The sequence below is a fragment of the Chanodichthys erythropterus genome, chromosome 3 (assembly GCF_024489055.1).
Source record: "Chanodichthys erythropterus isolate Z2021 chromosome 3, ASM2448905v1, whole genome shotgun sequence".
Classification (NCBI taxonomy): domain Eukaryota; kingdom Metazoa; phylum Chordata; class Actinopteri; order Cypriniformes; family Xenocyprididae; genus Chanodichthys; species Chanodichthys erythropterus.
This window is the reverse complement of record NC_090223.1, coordinates 60349050-60364628: the sequence shown is the minus strand read 5'-3', so window position 1 is coordinate 60364628 and position 15579 is coordinate 60349050. Positions and strand designations below refer to the sequence as shown.

The window sequence follows — 15579 nt, the reverse complement described above, 5'->3', positions numbered from 1 at the left end:
TTTTGCATAATTTTAATAAAGTGATAACCTGGTGACAGCCTGCAGTATTTTTATTGGAATATAAAAAATAATCTTAACATTGACAAAGCATAAATACACGCAGTGAAATAAAAAGATATAAAATTATATAAAAATAATGTCTATAATAATTTGAAAGATATCTTTTAATAGGTTATGACATTTGTTTGTGATGTTATGTTGTATTAATTGTGCATTAGCCACTTATAATATGCTGGGGCGGTCAGTTGAGCAACAAGTTTGCAGCATATCTCAATTATTAAACAATGCGTTCTGTGTCCTTGCATCCTTCCGAGTTCGTTCTTTCAGGTCCCTGGCAAGACCGGACTCCACAAGAGCGCAAGAGCGCAAGTCCGCAACTCTGTGTTCTTGGAATTGATAAACGGCCCGAGAGCCATTTCAAAGATGGCCACCGAGTGAAATGACTGTCTTAAAGGGACTTGTTACTTTGCAGTACAAGAAGAATCCAGGAATAATGCAGAATTGCAGTTATTATGCCATTGATGGGCATTATTTTAAATTTGTGACTTTCTCTGAATTTACAAATCTTGGTAACATTTAGGATATGTACGCACACAATTTTCATAAAGTGTTCTATATATTACTAAAAAAAAAAAAAAAAAAAAAAAATCAGAGCAAGTGGTTTAATCTTGCATATAATCTCTAAAGCTGCAAAGTTATTTCTCTGTACTTTGTTGGTCAAAATGCATGACACAGACAGCAGCAAGCCTGCTGTAAGTTAAGATCAAATGCGTGGAACCCCTATAATGATACACATCAGTTTTCTTCTTCACGTTACCTAAGCCATATGCACTGTGTGTACAAGAACATTTTGACATAAATCTGCATGTACGTGTCTATCCAGGAAAAAATAGATGCATAGTGAAAGCAATTCGTCTTTAACGTGTGCGCACACAGAATGTGTAAACTGACAGGACCTAAACATGTGCAACTCCGGTTTTAAACTATGCTATCCTTGCGTCATGACTTGTGGATGCGCACATCACAACATGTAACGAAGGCGGGACTCAGAGTGAGATCCATATGCAAAGCTTTATTAAATGTTGAGCGTAGTCATACAGGCAGGGTCAATCAGGAGCAAACAGGAACAGCGAGGGACAGGCAGAATCGTGGTCAGATAACAGGCAGTAGTCAAAAGGCAGGAAGCGATCAATCACAGAACAATAGAACCAGACGGGGATCAGTAACGGGAACCGGAACAGACAGAGAGACAGGAGAAACGCTTGGAAGTGTAACACAAGTGAAAACAAGACCTAGCAGTGAGGTGGTGTGTGTATGAGTCTTTTATAGTCCGTGTAATGAGTGGCAGCTGGGTGTGGTGATAAGAGATTAGTGTGAAGTGTGTGCAGGTGAGTGGCAGAGAGGATGATGGGAGATGTAGTCCGGGAACTGACAGGAACAAACGGTGATCATGACATAACGCCCCCCTCCCGGAAGGCGCGTCCTCGCGGCGTAAAAGGAACAGCTAGGGAGGGAGGGTGGGTGCATTGGAGACCTGCATGCAGACAAAAAAGGGGTCCCCAATGCAGGTCCAGGAGCCTCGGGCGGCCACGGCGGGTCAGGTGGCTCGGGCGGCCACGGCAGGTCAGGTGTGTCAGGAAGCCACGGCGGGTCAGGTGGTTTGAGCAGCCACAGCAGGTCAGGTGGTTCAGGCAGCCGCGGCAGGTCAGGAGCCTCGGGCAGCCACGGCAGGTCAGGTGGCTCAGGCAGCCATGGCAGGTCAGGTGGCTTGGGCAGCCACGGCGAGACAGAGTCCGTGAATGACCACGGTGGGTCAGAATCCATTAATGGCCATAGTGGGCTACAGTCCATGGGTGGCCATAACAGTACAAAGGCTGATGACGGCAGTGACCAGGCAAGGTCCCCACCCACAAGCTCCCCACCCTCAGGTATCCTGCCCCCCCCCAAAAAGTTCTTGGGGATTTCAGCGGGGTCCGTAGCGGGCTCGTGGGCAAGGAGTTTGGGTGGCGTCGGCAGCAGGGCAGACGTATCAGGGTGAGCGGCCAGCTCGGTGACGGCCTCCGTGGCCGTATCAAGGAGAGCAGACAGCTCCGAGACGGCAGCGGGCTCGGGCTGCTCCGGGACGGCAGCGGGCTCGGGCTGCTCCGGGACGGCAATAGAGCTTGAGTTCCTCAACGCACGTAGGACAGCCAAGACATAAAAGGTGAGCACAGCCCTCTGGGCCAAGACAGGACAGACCAGGAGAGCAGGCTGTGCTGGAGCGGACTCACTGGCTGGAGCGGACTCAATGGCTGGAACAACCCCTGCATCCTTGAGCACCGCAGGGGCGGCCATCTTGCCCGTGGGCACTGGCAAAGCAGCCATTTCGTCCATCGCGTCCAGGGTGCTTAAGTCCACTGCAATAGGCGAACGAGAGTCCATAGCAACCGGCGAGCTTGAGAGCGTTGAAACCGGCGAGCTTGAGAGCGTTGAAACCGGCGAGCTTGAGAGCGCTGAAACCGGCGAGCTTGAGAGCGCTGAAACCGGCGAGCTTGAGAGCGTTGAAACCGGCGAGCTTGAGAGCGTAGCAACCGGCTGGCTTGAGTGCGAAGCGGCCGGCGGGCTTGAGTGCGAAGCGGCCGGCGGGCTTGAGTGCGAAGCGGCCGGCGGGCTTGAGTGCGAAGCGGCCGGCGGGCTTGAGTGCGAAGCGGCCGGCGGGCTTGAGTGCGAAGCGGCCGGCGGGCTTGAGTGCGAAGCGGCCGGCGGGCTTGAGTGCGAAGCGGCCGGCGGGCTTGAGTGCGAAGCGGCCGGCGGGCTTGAGTGCGAAGCGGCCGGCGGGCTTGAGTGCGAAGCGGCCGGCGGGCTTGAGTGCGAAGCGGCCGGCTGGCTTGAGTGCGAAGCGGCCACCGGGTTTGAGAGCGAAGCGGCCACCGGGCTTGAGAGCGAAGCGGCCGACGGAGACTTGGGGATGCCAGCTGCTCGGACTGAAATCAACGGGGGATCGGTCACACTGGAACGCAACACTCTCCGCTCCCGGACTGATCTAGAGACCTGACGTGACTCTGGGTGATCAGCGGCGACGTGACGTTGCTCTGGGCGATCAGCGAAGGCGTGACGTTGCTCTGGGCGATCAGCGAAGGCGTGACGTTGCTCTGGGCGATCAGCGAAGGCGTGACGTTGCTCTGGGCGATCTGCGAAGGCGTGACGTTGCTCTGGGCGATCTGCGAAGGCGTGACGTTGCTCTGGGCGATCTGCGAAGGCATGACGGTGCTCTGGGCGATCAGCGGCGACGTGACCTTGCTCTGGGCGATCAGCGAAGACGTGACTTGACTCTGGGCGATCAGCGGGGGTATGAACTGGCGTTGTTGTTGTTGTTGATGCCATCTTGTGAATGTCCTCTTTAGCGGCAGCCATTACGTGATGCAACGTGGTGTCGTGTTCCTCCGCGACACCCACGGTAAAACTAGAACCACTCAGCTGCAATGCGAGGACAATATATTGCTCCAACGACCACCTGGGATCGTGAAACGGCATGACGGAACACAGCGGATGAGACAGTCCTCCTCGGAAAAAAATCATGAGACATACCTCATCAAAACGCGTTAACTGTGCCAGTCCGATAAACTCCTTGACATAATCCTCTAACGCTCTGTCTCCTTGACGGAGACACATCAACTGAGCAGATGGATTCATATTGCCGAGACGGGAACGCTCACAAAGCTTGCTGGACCTGGGTATGGCTAGGTCTTCTGTAACGAAGGCGGGACTCAGAGTGAGATCCATATGCAAAGCTTTATTAAATGTTGAGCGTAGTCATACAGGCAGGGTCAATCAGGAGCAAACAGGAACAGCGAGGGACAGGCAGAATCGTGGTCAGATAACAGGCAGTAGTCAAAAGGCAGGCAGCGATCAATCACAGAACAATAGAACCAGACGGGGATCAGTAACGGGAACCGGAACAGACAGAGAGACAGGAGAAACGCTTGGAAGTGTAACACAAGTGAAAACAAGACCTAGCAGTGAAGTGGTGTGTGTATGAGTCTTTTATAGTCCGTGTAATGAGTGGCAGCTGGGTGTGGTGATAAGAGATTAGTGTGAAGTGTGTGCAGGTGAGTGGCAGAGAGGATGATGGGAGATGTAGTCCGGGAACTGACAGGAACAAACGGTGATCATGACACAACATATCTAAAGTGATATATTGTGCTGCCTACTACACATCGAACATCAGAGTTACTGTACTCCGTAGGCTACTCCGCACCCACCTGGTCATAAACATTTCATTTTTGCTCATTGTGCCCCTTCTGTGCAGGGCACTCCCAAATACCTCTTTTCTCTTTACTAAGGTATTGAACAACGATGCTCATGGTGTTATATTTTTGCAAAGGTTTGCTAGCTTCAGCCAGGTTCAGCATTCTCTTTTTGCAAGGGCATCGTATGACAAGGTTTCTCAATCCTTATCTGCCTCATGCATTAAGTATTCTTGTACTTATGTCATGCCAAACTGGTTAATTTCTTTGAGGGGTCTCTTAGCAGGTTCTGACAGTTAGACGAAATTCTCTCTGCTTAGTTCTATCTAGCCGTGAGCGGGAGTCACGCCTAAGCATATTGAATGAGTCTTTCCTATAGAAAATATATATACCTTTTAGGGCTGGGCGATATATCGCATGCGATTGTCACGCGCATTTCGTAAGTAATCGCAGATAATGAACGTGATATTGCGTAGTTTATCAGTGAACTACGGCTCTGTTTATTAAATGACGCTCCATTTGAAAGCAGGTGATGGCAATTTAGCGGTAATCAGGGAACCGGCTTTACTGACGAAATGCGCGTGACAATCGCCCAGCCCTAATACCTTTTCATTATTTACTTAAAATTACTCAAATGCTCATTCACTCATAGTAATCAAATTATGTTGATTATTGGTTGCTAGCTACTAACAGTGGTGTCATTGTTTTCTACTTTATCTTCAGTCTTCACTAATGTGTACCTTTTTATATCATTGGCTTATCGTGACCTCGGTGTTCATAATGGACCTTTTGTGGCCTTTACTTATAACGGCCTAATCATGGTTTTGCGTAACATATCATATTGTTGCTTTGCTTGGAATGGCCCCATGACTTTTGCGTTACATAGAATATATCACACTATCACACTAAATTGCCTATTATTGCCTTTGACTCTTAGCATTATTAGTATATCGTTGTTATCAGGCTTACTGTTGACATCTCATAAAATCGCCTATCATTGCTTTTACATTATATGGCCTCTCATTGCATTCACATTTGATGGCCATCATAACTTTTAGCTTTACATGGAATATTGTTGCCATAACATTAATGGTTTAATATAATGGCCATCATGACAGGTCATCGCCATCGGGCATATCATTGCCATGGGGCAAATCGTTGCCATCGGGCAAATCGTTGCCATCGGGCATATTGTTGCCATCAGGCATATCGTTGCCATCGGGCAAATTGTTTGCATCGGGCATATCGTTGCCATCGGGCATATCATTGCCATCGGGCATATTGTTGCCATCGGGCAAATCGCTGCCATCGGCCATCAGGCATATCGTTGCCATCACATCAAATGGCTTATTAACTCACATTAAATGGTTTTCATTTTTGCATCAAATGGCATATTGTGGTTCTACACAAAGGCCTGTCTTAGCTCTTCATATAATTAAAACCTGTCATGGCCACCAGGTAAGTCTGTTTTATGTAACTCCAAGGTCTTCTCAAATGGCCTATATTGACTTTTCAAGGTACAGGACCTTTGTGGTCTTTGGGTCTCATTCATGAAACACGAGCAGAACGATTTTTTGTGTAAATCGTGTGTAAAGTGGTTCTGGGGTAAATTTTCGGATTCATTTAAATGTTCGTATTTTCCAAATGTTAGTTGGTACGAAAGAAATCTGCACCTGCTCCCAGCCACGCGTAAATAGTGCATATAACATCCGAACGTTTTGCTCATTAATAAGACTGCATTTTAATTCACCTTAATAAGATACATATTTATTATGAGAGCCAGTAATAGCATCTGCAAATGGAACACTTTAATCAGATAATTAATTGTTTCCAATAGGGCTGGGCAAACTAATAACCCATTAATTGTTACGGAAATTGTTTACTATAAAATGGCCAAAATCAGGCATAACAAGAAACATTTACGATGGCTGATATAGCGCTTTTGCTAGATTTGGCAAATAGAGTGCTGCGCAAAAGGCGTATTTTCAGAGACCGCGCAGACTTACTTGCCAAGAATGATGACTGGTTAATTAGTCGTTTCAGGCTAACCAGACCAGTTCTTTTGCGTTTATGCAATATATATGAGGCCAATCTTAGAAGGCAAACTAGAATATCCCACAGCATTCCAGCACACTTGCAGGTGTTGTCCATGCTTGTTTTTTTGGCAACAGGAACATTCCAGCGGGAGATTGCAGACAGGTCAGGGATATCTCAGTCATCCATGAGTCGCATCATCCCAGATGTTCTTGACTGCATAATAGGGCTAATGACCCATTATATTAAATTCCCCTATAGCCTTGTCCATCAGTTGGAGGTGAAGCAAAGATTTTTTGCAATTGCAAACCTGCCAAACGTAATAGGAGCAATTGATTGCACACACATTCGCATCAAGGCGCCATCACATGATGCATTTCCATTTTTGAATAGGAAAAACTATCATTCCATCAATGTGCAACTAATTTGTGATGCTAAATGTGCACTACTTAATGTAGTGGCCCGCTGGCGGGGTGGTACACATGATAGTTTCATTCTTTGGAGCAGCTCAGTTGCTAGACGTTTGGACAGTGGTGCAGTTACAGACGGATGGTTAATTGGTATGTACAATTTTATTTATTCACAACATTTGACAAATATTTGACACTTTCCCTCCCCTACACTCAGGTGATAATGGTTATCTCCTGACACCATGGCTTATGACCCCATTGATAAATCCTCAAAGCCGGCAGGAGATGGCATACAATGAAGCACACGCAAAATCTCGGTCAGTTATTGAACGCACAAACGGCATCTTAAAGGGGCGCTGGCGGTGTTTGGACACATCAGGTGGTACACTGTTATAAAGACCAGAAAAGGTTTGCAAAATAATATTGGCCTGCTCCGTTCTACACAACATTGCCATGGAACATGGTCTGCCAGACCCAGAGGATATAATTAGACCTGATCATGGTATGGTGTCTCCAAGGTTGCCTATCCGACACATAGACATACCTCTTGCTGCAATTGCAAAGCGACAGGAACTAATTCTACGTTTCTAAGTGTATGTATGCATTAAAAAGCAAGCGCACAAAATAGTTTCAGTAAACTTATTTCTTATGTTTAATATTATCACATATTTCTCGTAGGCTTACATTTATTTCTTTTAACGTGTCATTTATTGCCAGCACAGCTTGACAAATTTTGTCTTGCTTATCCAGCACTTCTTGACTTAAAGCCGTCTTCTGTGCAGAGGCATCACTCCGAGATGCTGCTGGATGTATCGGTTCAGGGGCCGTAAGATGAACGGATCCGGTTGCCGCTTCAGTGGTCTCATGGGCGGACACAGTTGGCATTTGTCTGTCTTTACAAAAAAGTAAAATCTGCTCAAATGTAAACTGCTTTGTGTATTTCCTCTAAAATTATATCTTTTATATATTCTATCTTTTTATATAGAATGTAGCCTTACCATCTGATTGTGCTGAAGTGCTTTCCTGCAAAGGGGTTTCATCACTGTCACCATCGGGAATTATACCTGACAGAGAGGTTTCGCCAATTATGCCAATGATGCGTTCATCGCATGTAGATATGCTCGATGATGATGATGGTGGTCCTCCTCCAGTTTGAATCCGATTTTTTCAAAGTGAACTCATTCGTTTTTTGCAGTCAAGCTTCATGTCGAACCATTTTCTTTTCACTTCTGGACTGTTCGATTAACAGATGAAACTCCATTAACAGCATCCGTAATATGCTGCCAAGCTTCCTTTTTTTTAGGACCTGATACGCCACTATGTACGCTTGAAAATAAAATGTGGCGTTTTGAATGAACTTCTGATAATAACACTTCAATTTCTGCATCTGAGAAATTTTTCTTTTTCATTCGCTTTTGAGAAGACATGTTGAAATCTTTCGTTTGGTGTCATAAAATGATGCCCATATATAGTTGTCAGTCGGATTTAATGGGCGGGATTTATGGTAATTGAGAATGAGCGTGCACGCGTGTCCCATTTACGACTGATTGGAATTCATTAACTCACACACACATTTCACTATCACTTCTGACGTTTACAAAGTATTTGTGAATCAGGAGAAGAGTTTTCGGGAAGGTCTCTTTACGCGCAAATCACTCACATATTTACTGGTATATTTACGAATGTTTCATGAATGAGACCCATACTGTGTAAATCAGATTAACGTAACCTCATATCTTTATCAGTCAATGTTATTCATTATGTATGCCATTTATTTGTCATAATTTAATATTTATATGTTACTAATGCAAACTACTGGTGGTGGTGTTTTCATACGATTTAATATCACTCTTTATGATTTCCCTACACTCACTCAGAGTCAAGCGAACCGCTAACTCAATGGACCATGGTCCTCATATGCAGTCTTCTAGTCTTTCTTTATCACAGCCTAACGTGTCTTTCTGACCATTAGCATCAAATCACTATTCACATCACTGGTATTCTTTTGTTAATCTATGATTACCAAGGCTGTTTATAACAAGCATTAGGTAAGGTTACAGCTTATCATAAAATCCTATATTTAAATCTTCTGTGGTAAGTATACTATTGAGACAAACTACCTGTAACGGCGTCAGTTTCTATTCCTACTATTTACATCTATATGGCTTTATTCGGCATATCGGGGTATCTCATTCATCCACTCTGTCTTCCCCTCACTATGGCCTATCATGGCATCATACATGATCTACATGGCATGTTTATACGCTGGCCTATCAGCCTACTTTGCTTTCATGCTCGACCTAATGTGGCAATGTTACGGCCTATGCAGCATTCTTGACAGAACGAAAAGCCATTACTTAATGATTATTTCTGTTAATGATTAATCATTCATTAACGTCTGTGCATTCATTATCTCTTTCTCTTTGGTAATATTTAGGAACGCATTCAAAGAATCCTCCAACTGGTGCGTATTTTCTTCACATTCCCAGTTCTTTTGGGGGTAGGCTCCGCCCCTGCCTTCATCTTAAGTCAGGATCTGCAAACGTCTGCTACCTTCCAGATTGTACTATGGACGGGGCCTATGCCAAAGAACTTTATTCAACAGTATAAATGTAAATATCAAAGATAAATGATAAATCATATTCAAACGTTTCTTTGCTTCCCCAGTCTTTCTGGTAGAACAAATTTTCATGGGGTGAAAGTGAGCTGAAAAGTGACCAGCTTAGTCCAGTCTTATAGGAAAAGTTGTGGAATCATCCAATCAAATTAACCTACAATCCCCTTATTAAGGGTGGGAATCTTTAGGCACCTCACGATCTGATCCGATTCCAATTCTGGGAGTCACAATCCGATTCTGAAACTATTCTTGATCTTTTTTTCTTATTAATTCATTTCGTAAACATATATTTTTTTTATTTAATACATAGTCTATGTAATTATAAGAGCTTTTTAAATAATTACTAGCTTTAAAAAATAATGAATAAAATTGTATGTTAAGATTTTTAAATATAGGCTATAAACAGCTTCAAAACATAAAAGCAAGTAGGCTAGTCTATATAATAATAAAGAGGAACAACAAAACATTACAAGCAATAAACAAAGAGTGCTTTTAGTATTTAAGAGTATCTGAATGTTTTCCATTCAAAAGTTGTGAGGGATTTTTCTCTTTCTCAGCTTTACTGTTGTTTGAGTATTACTGACCTCATCATAGACAGTGGAAGAATAAGCTGCATTCATAATAATTCACAGATCTTTCTTGAAATATAAGATGTTTTTGTCCTGTCTAATACCTTAAGATATCTGACTGTGTTTACATTAATTTCATGTCATAAAAGCATTTTGAGATGCAAGTAGGCTACATTTAAACACTTAAACGGAGTCACACAGCCACTTGCGTGAGCGCCCTTCACAAAGCGCACGTGGAAATTGAAAGCAGCCTTCTGTCAGTGAGTTTCAAATTTATAAAATATAAGCCTATAGCATTCTAAACAACATAAATGATGCCCTTGTAGAGTATTTTTTTTTAGGAAAATAGGCCTACCAGCCGGCGAGAACCCAAGCTGCAAGCGTTTTTCTCTCACAGCGCATATCCTGTGCAATGATGAACATAATGATGAATGTGATTAGCTCTAGCTTTTCCAAACTGTATGAAAGATTATTTTATAGAAGGTTTGAGTGGTGTGTGTATGAGAGGAAATAGAAGCAAGCACAATACAGTTGTTTCTGGCAGTGTGTGTCCACTGGCGCGGAGCGAGCGTATTCAGTTCATTCCTATGGAAGCTGAGCATCTTCAGGCACGTGAGAGTGAAGTTCAACATCCATAAGAATGAGTTGAAAACGCTCATTCTGCGCCGATGGACATGCACCGTACACGCACATTCAGTGTCATTTCGCAACTGCGGTTAAAAATAAGCTCAGAATCAATTCTGAAATTCTCAGAATTGATCCAGAATCATTGAAGAGGGAATCGTGATGCATCTGTAAGGTCTGCACAGGATCCACCATAAACTGTGTTTAAGCCTTAACTCATTGAAATTTTGTTTGTAAATCTCACATTGGCTCCAGCCTGGCGGACACTAACAGCTCAACAGACATGTTTTATGGCTATTTTGATATCTCTCTTGGGACTTCAAACGAGCGTGGTCAACTTGGATCGAGTTACTGCAAGCCATGTGGCGGCATTCCAGCCAAAACCCAATACACACACCACACACACACACACACAGACACACACAAACACGCTTGAAGATTGTATGCACAAATATGACTGTGCCTAAGTGTACCTGCCGTTGTATTTCCAAGTGCATATATGTAGCCCTAGTGTATACGCCATGACCGTAGTGTGTTCAGTGTCATCCTAAACGATGAGATTCGAGTATGCCGTATCTTCCCTGTTTGTATAACTGTATCTTCCATTTTATGTTTTTGCCACCTAACAAGTTTGGTTTCTTTGTAAAGCTCTCTTTATGCCTCATTCAACAATGTATGTCACATTACTGTAAAATGCATTGTTCTATTTTTAATGGTACTGTGAAGAAAATACACTTCGATCTGATACTTCATAAATTATGCAAATCAAGCCGCAAGACAAGACAAAGAAAGTTTTGCCCGCCAAACATTGCATCCTGACCATTGGTTGTTTCAACCAAAGAGGTTGTTGGCTTGTTTATCCATAAAAGACAAGCACAAACAGTTTTGCTTTGTCTCTCGATTGTCCCTTAATTGACCATCGCCCTCTCATGCATGTCTCTCCCGCACTCATCTTCTTTCGGGACGACCATTCGAATGTTCGAATCTTCCCATGGAAACGGAAGAAGCCAACAAACTGCAGCAGCACTGAACCGAAACTCAGCATGCAAACTAATGCAAGTACCGCTTCTCTATTTTAGATGCAATAACAGTCATATGACTTAATGGTACTGATTCTCTGCTGGCTCTCAAGGACTGTTAGTAAGTTTTGCTACTTCTCTCTTTTCCTGCCTTTACTTTCGCTTTTGTATATATGTATATTCTCCGTGTATATTTAGAAGTATAACCTCTGTATTAGTAGTTTCCTGTAGTTTTATATTAAACACATTATATTCATGCTCTATTGTTCTGCTGCTCATTCAGAAAAACCAAGTCACTTCTATGTTTTGATCCGGCAACACTGCTTTACGTTTTGATGCTTTAATAGGAATTTATTCTCGTGGCCAGAAAATAACATGCTTTTTATAATAGTCTGTGAGAAAACTAACGGTTTGCTGGACAAACTAGGATAGTTTCTCTAAACAAACTAGAACTAATCATATATGTAATTGATTATAATTCGTTGTAATTAATTCACAATATATGTGCATAATTCCCTCTTGGGTCGATATATGTATCATAATTAATCATAAGGCTTTATGATTTATTATATTCATATATTTCACCCATAAATTGATTAAATACTTGTAATATCGCTAAAGATCATTACAGCATCCATTTTCCATTCTCCCACCCTACCCCTTATGGTCCACATTTTGGAACGGGAGAGGGAAATCCGATCTATCAAGGCTGCACTTCGAGCTACTTTAGGAAGTCAAGTTGTAATGGAAGAGGTCCTAACAACTGTATTGGTCAAAGTTGAAGAAATATTGAATTCTAAACCTTTAGGATATGTCTCTTCTAGTGCACATGATTTGGATCCTGCTACTCCCAATTTGCTCAATTTTGCCCAATTTGCTGACACACACACACACACACACACACACACACACACACACACACACACACACACACACACACACACACACACACACACACACAGACAGATCATCTACAGACACACATTAACACTGTGACTGTCTGACTGTACTTTATCCATTATATGTTCTTAAATACCTAAGGATCTGCAGCTGACAGTTTGGACTCTTCAGTCCATCAGAAATGAAGCTGACACCAGAGTCCTGTAGGTCATTGTTGCTCAGATCCAGCTCTCTCAGAACAGAGTTTGAGGATTGTAGAGCTGATGACACAATTTCACAACACTGAGCAGTGAGATTACAGCAAGCAAGACTGAAAGAGAGCAGAAAAGACACATCAACAGTCAAATCATCTACAGGCACACATTAACATTGTGACCGTCTGACTGTACTTTATCCATTATATGTTCTTAAATACCTCAGGATCTGCAGCTGACAGTTTGGACTCTTCAGTCCATCAGAAATGAAGCTGACACCAGAGTCCTGTAGGTCATTGTTACTCAGATCCAGCTCTCTCAGGACAGAGTTTGAGGATTGTAGAGCTGATGACACAATTTCACAATGCTGGTCTGAGAGATTACAGCCAGAAAATCTGAAAGGGATGAAATATTAAATAAATAAATACAACAATAAAAATATGTACAGTGGGTTTCCAGTTTTCTGCCCTCAGGAACGTAGGATGAAATGATCTGAACACTGAATCACAATACAATGAGTTCCTGAGAGTGTGATAATCTGATCACTTTATCATTCAGATTAATATCTGAAATCACATGAGCTCCTGACTGTTTCTTCAGAATATTAGAAATTTTGAAAAATGTAATAAAGTTTTCTGAGGGTATAAAATATAGTTTTGAGAGACTCTCCAGACAGCTGTGCATTTATTGCAGTTTTACCATTTTTTACCATTCAAGATGACATGTTGAATAAATGCTTGATAGGTAGTTTAAGATTTACAGTGATGAAGAGACAGAGATTAATACACTGAGTCACATATGTGGAAATCAAATCCTTTAAAATGACGTTAACAAAATAAAAGAGCTCTTAATGAGAGCCTGTGAGGGGTTGCACCGACTAATCGACTTTAATGCTCTGTCATGACGCTTTAAGCATGACGTCGACTAGTCACTGGTCATGGCATATAGAGGGCGCAACAGAAATATGTGGTCCACATTTATGGTCCATATCAAACAGTTAGTGACAAATAAATGCAATCTCCAAGAGCGCTCCATAAGATATGATTGATTATACCATCTGGATTCTCAATATTGATCAGATGAATGTAGAATTAACTCTGTGTTCATATAAATGTAATCTTTACTGTGCTACTTTATCTGTATCTGATTTAGAAAGAGCAGAAATCTGTGAGAAATATAACAACCCAAAGACAAAAGAACTGTTGTGAACATGGAGTATGGCACATCATTATTAGTACACATCTGGCTGTCTTCATATAGTTTTAACGAAGGATTGTAAGGGGTGGGTAGAGATTTACATTACATTTATTCATTTGGCAGACACTTTTATCCAAAGCAACTTACAAGTGAGGAATACAACAAGCGAGTTGTCATGACGAGGGAAATAGACACAAGAAGTGCTCACAATACAAGTTTTAGGCAGTGCTCCGAATATCATAAACTACAATAGAGAGGGATTAGATGAAGTGAAAGGATAGGAATAAGTTTGTTTTGGTTTTTTTTTAAGAAGAGGTTAAGTGCTCACAAAAGAGATGAGTTTTCAGCTGTCTTTTGAATGTTTCCAAGGATTCTGCATTCCGGATGAAGGCAGGAAGATCGTTCCACCAGCAAGGAACAGTGAATGAGAATGTCCTGGAGAGTGATTTTGTGCCTCTCTGTGATGGTACCACGAGTCTTCACTCCTTTAATGATGGCAGGCTTCTGGTAAGAGTGTAGACTCGTAAGAGTGAGTGGAAGTAGGAGGGTGCTGAGCCTGTGGTAGATCTGTAAGCAAGCGTCAACGCCTTGAATGTGATGCAAGCAGCAAGTGGTAGCCGGTGCAGAGAGATGAAGAGAGGCGTGACGTGGGCTCTTTTGGGCTCGTTAAAGATGAGACGTGCTGCAGCATTCTGAATCATTTGTAGAGGGTAGAGACGTGTTACGTCCCAGGACGTATATCATTCATTGTTTTGTAATTTTGTGTATGTAACAGTGTTTTCCTAATGCCCAACAGCCTGCTGGTAAGTGTAGTTTTTCCTGTTTTTCCTCTGTTCCTCCCTGTCCTCTTGCAGGAGCCCAATTGATGCCACCTGTTCCTCGAGTTGTGGAGAGGAGCTTTCATTTATACAGAGGGAACTGGCTGTTCACTGGAGAGAGCATGGCCTGTCTGCCTTCCCAGACCATTTGTTGAATGTTGTAGTGACAGCTCCTTTAATGCCGAGTTCAGACTGCACGATTTTCAAAGTAGTCGGGTCACTGTTCTTTTCACACTGCATGACTATCTTGGCCAGCATTCAGTCGCTGCAGTGTTCAAACTGCACGATGGATCGGCGACAGAAGGATTCACACTGCATGACTTTACAATAGGAAGAATCGCCGACAACTCTGTATGGCACGCAAACTATGTTTCACAACTAAACACACGCGAGACATGACAAGGAAACAATGCGATATCACGCGTGCAAGACCGGAATTCTAACGTGAGACTGGCCCTGGCTGCGTCTCAATCAGCTCCCTAGCTCCCTAGGTCGTGAATCAGTAACGTGAATGTGGCTGATTGAGACACACGGTGGGATTATTATTTAAAATAGTAGCCCGCAAGAAGCTTGAAATACAAATTGCCTGTGCGCTGATTTGCAGTGAAAACAATACAAAGAAAAGAAGAATATGGAGGAAATGTTTTGGGAGACACGAAGAACAAGGATTGTGTGTTCTGCAACGACAGTTGGAGCTAAATACATAACTTTTCAATGTACTGCTGTTGCGGATGGTCAAGCAAATGTTTGTGCGTTCTGTTTGATAGAATTGTAATGTTTATGTACGAAGCCATGTTTGCTGATATTGTGGTCTAACTCCTCCCCGAACTCCCCGCTGCTCTTATCTTGCTCTCTCATTGGCTGTCAGAACACTTTTCACACAGCAGGATTTTGAATCGCCGACAGGTCCAGATATTTAGCATGCCAAATATCTCACGGGCGTCGGCAACTCATCTGCGATTCTCTCAGAT

General features: G+C 43.0%; 2 pseudogenes; both read right to left on the bottom strand.

Moving 5' to 3' along the window:
- Positions 1-13532, bottom strand: part of LOC137014120 (NACHT, LRR and PYD domains-containing protein 12-like) — a 42183-nt pseudogene extending 28651 nt beyond the window's left edge.
- The window catches only part of LOC137005151 (uncharacterized), a 1346463-nt pseudogene that overhangs the window by 768247 nt on the left and 562637 nt on the right, over positions 1-15579 (bottom strand).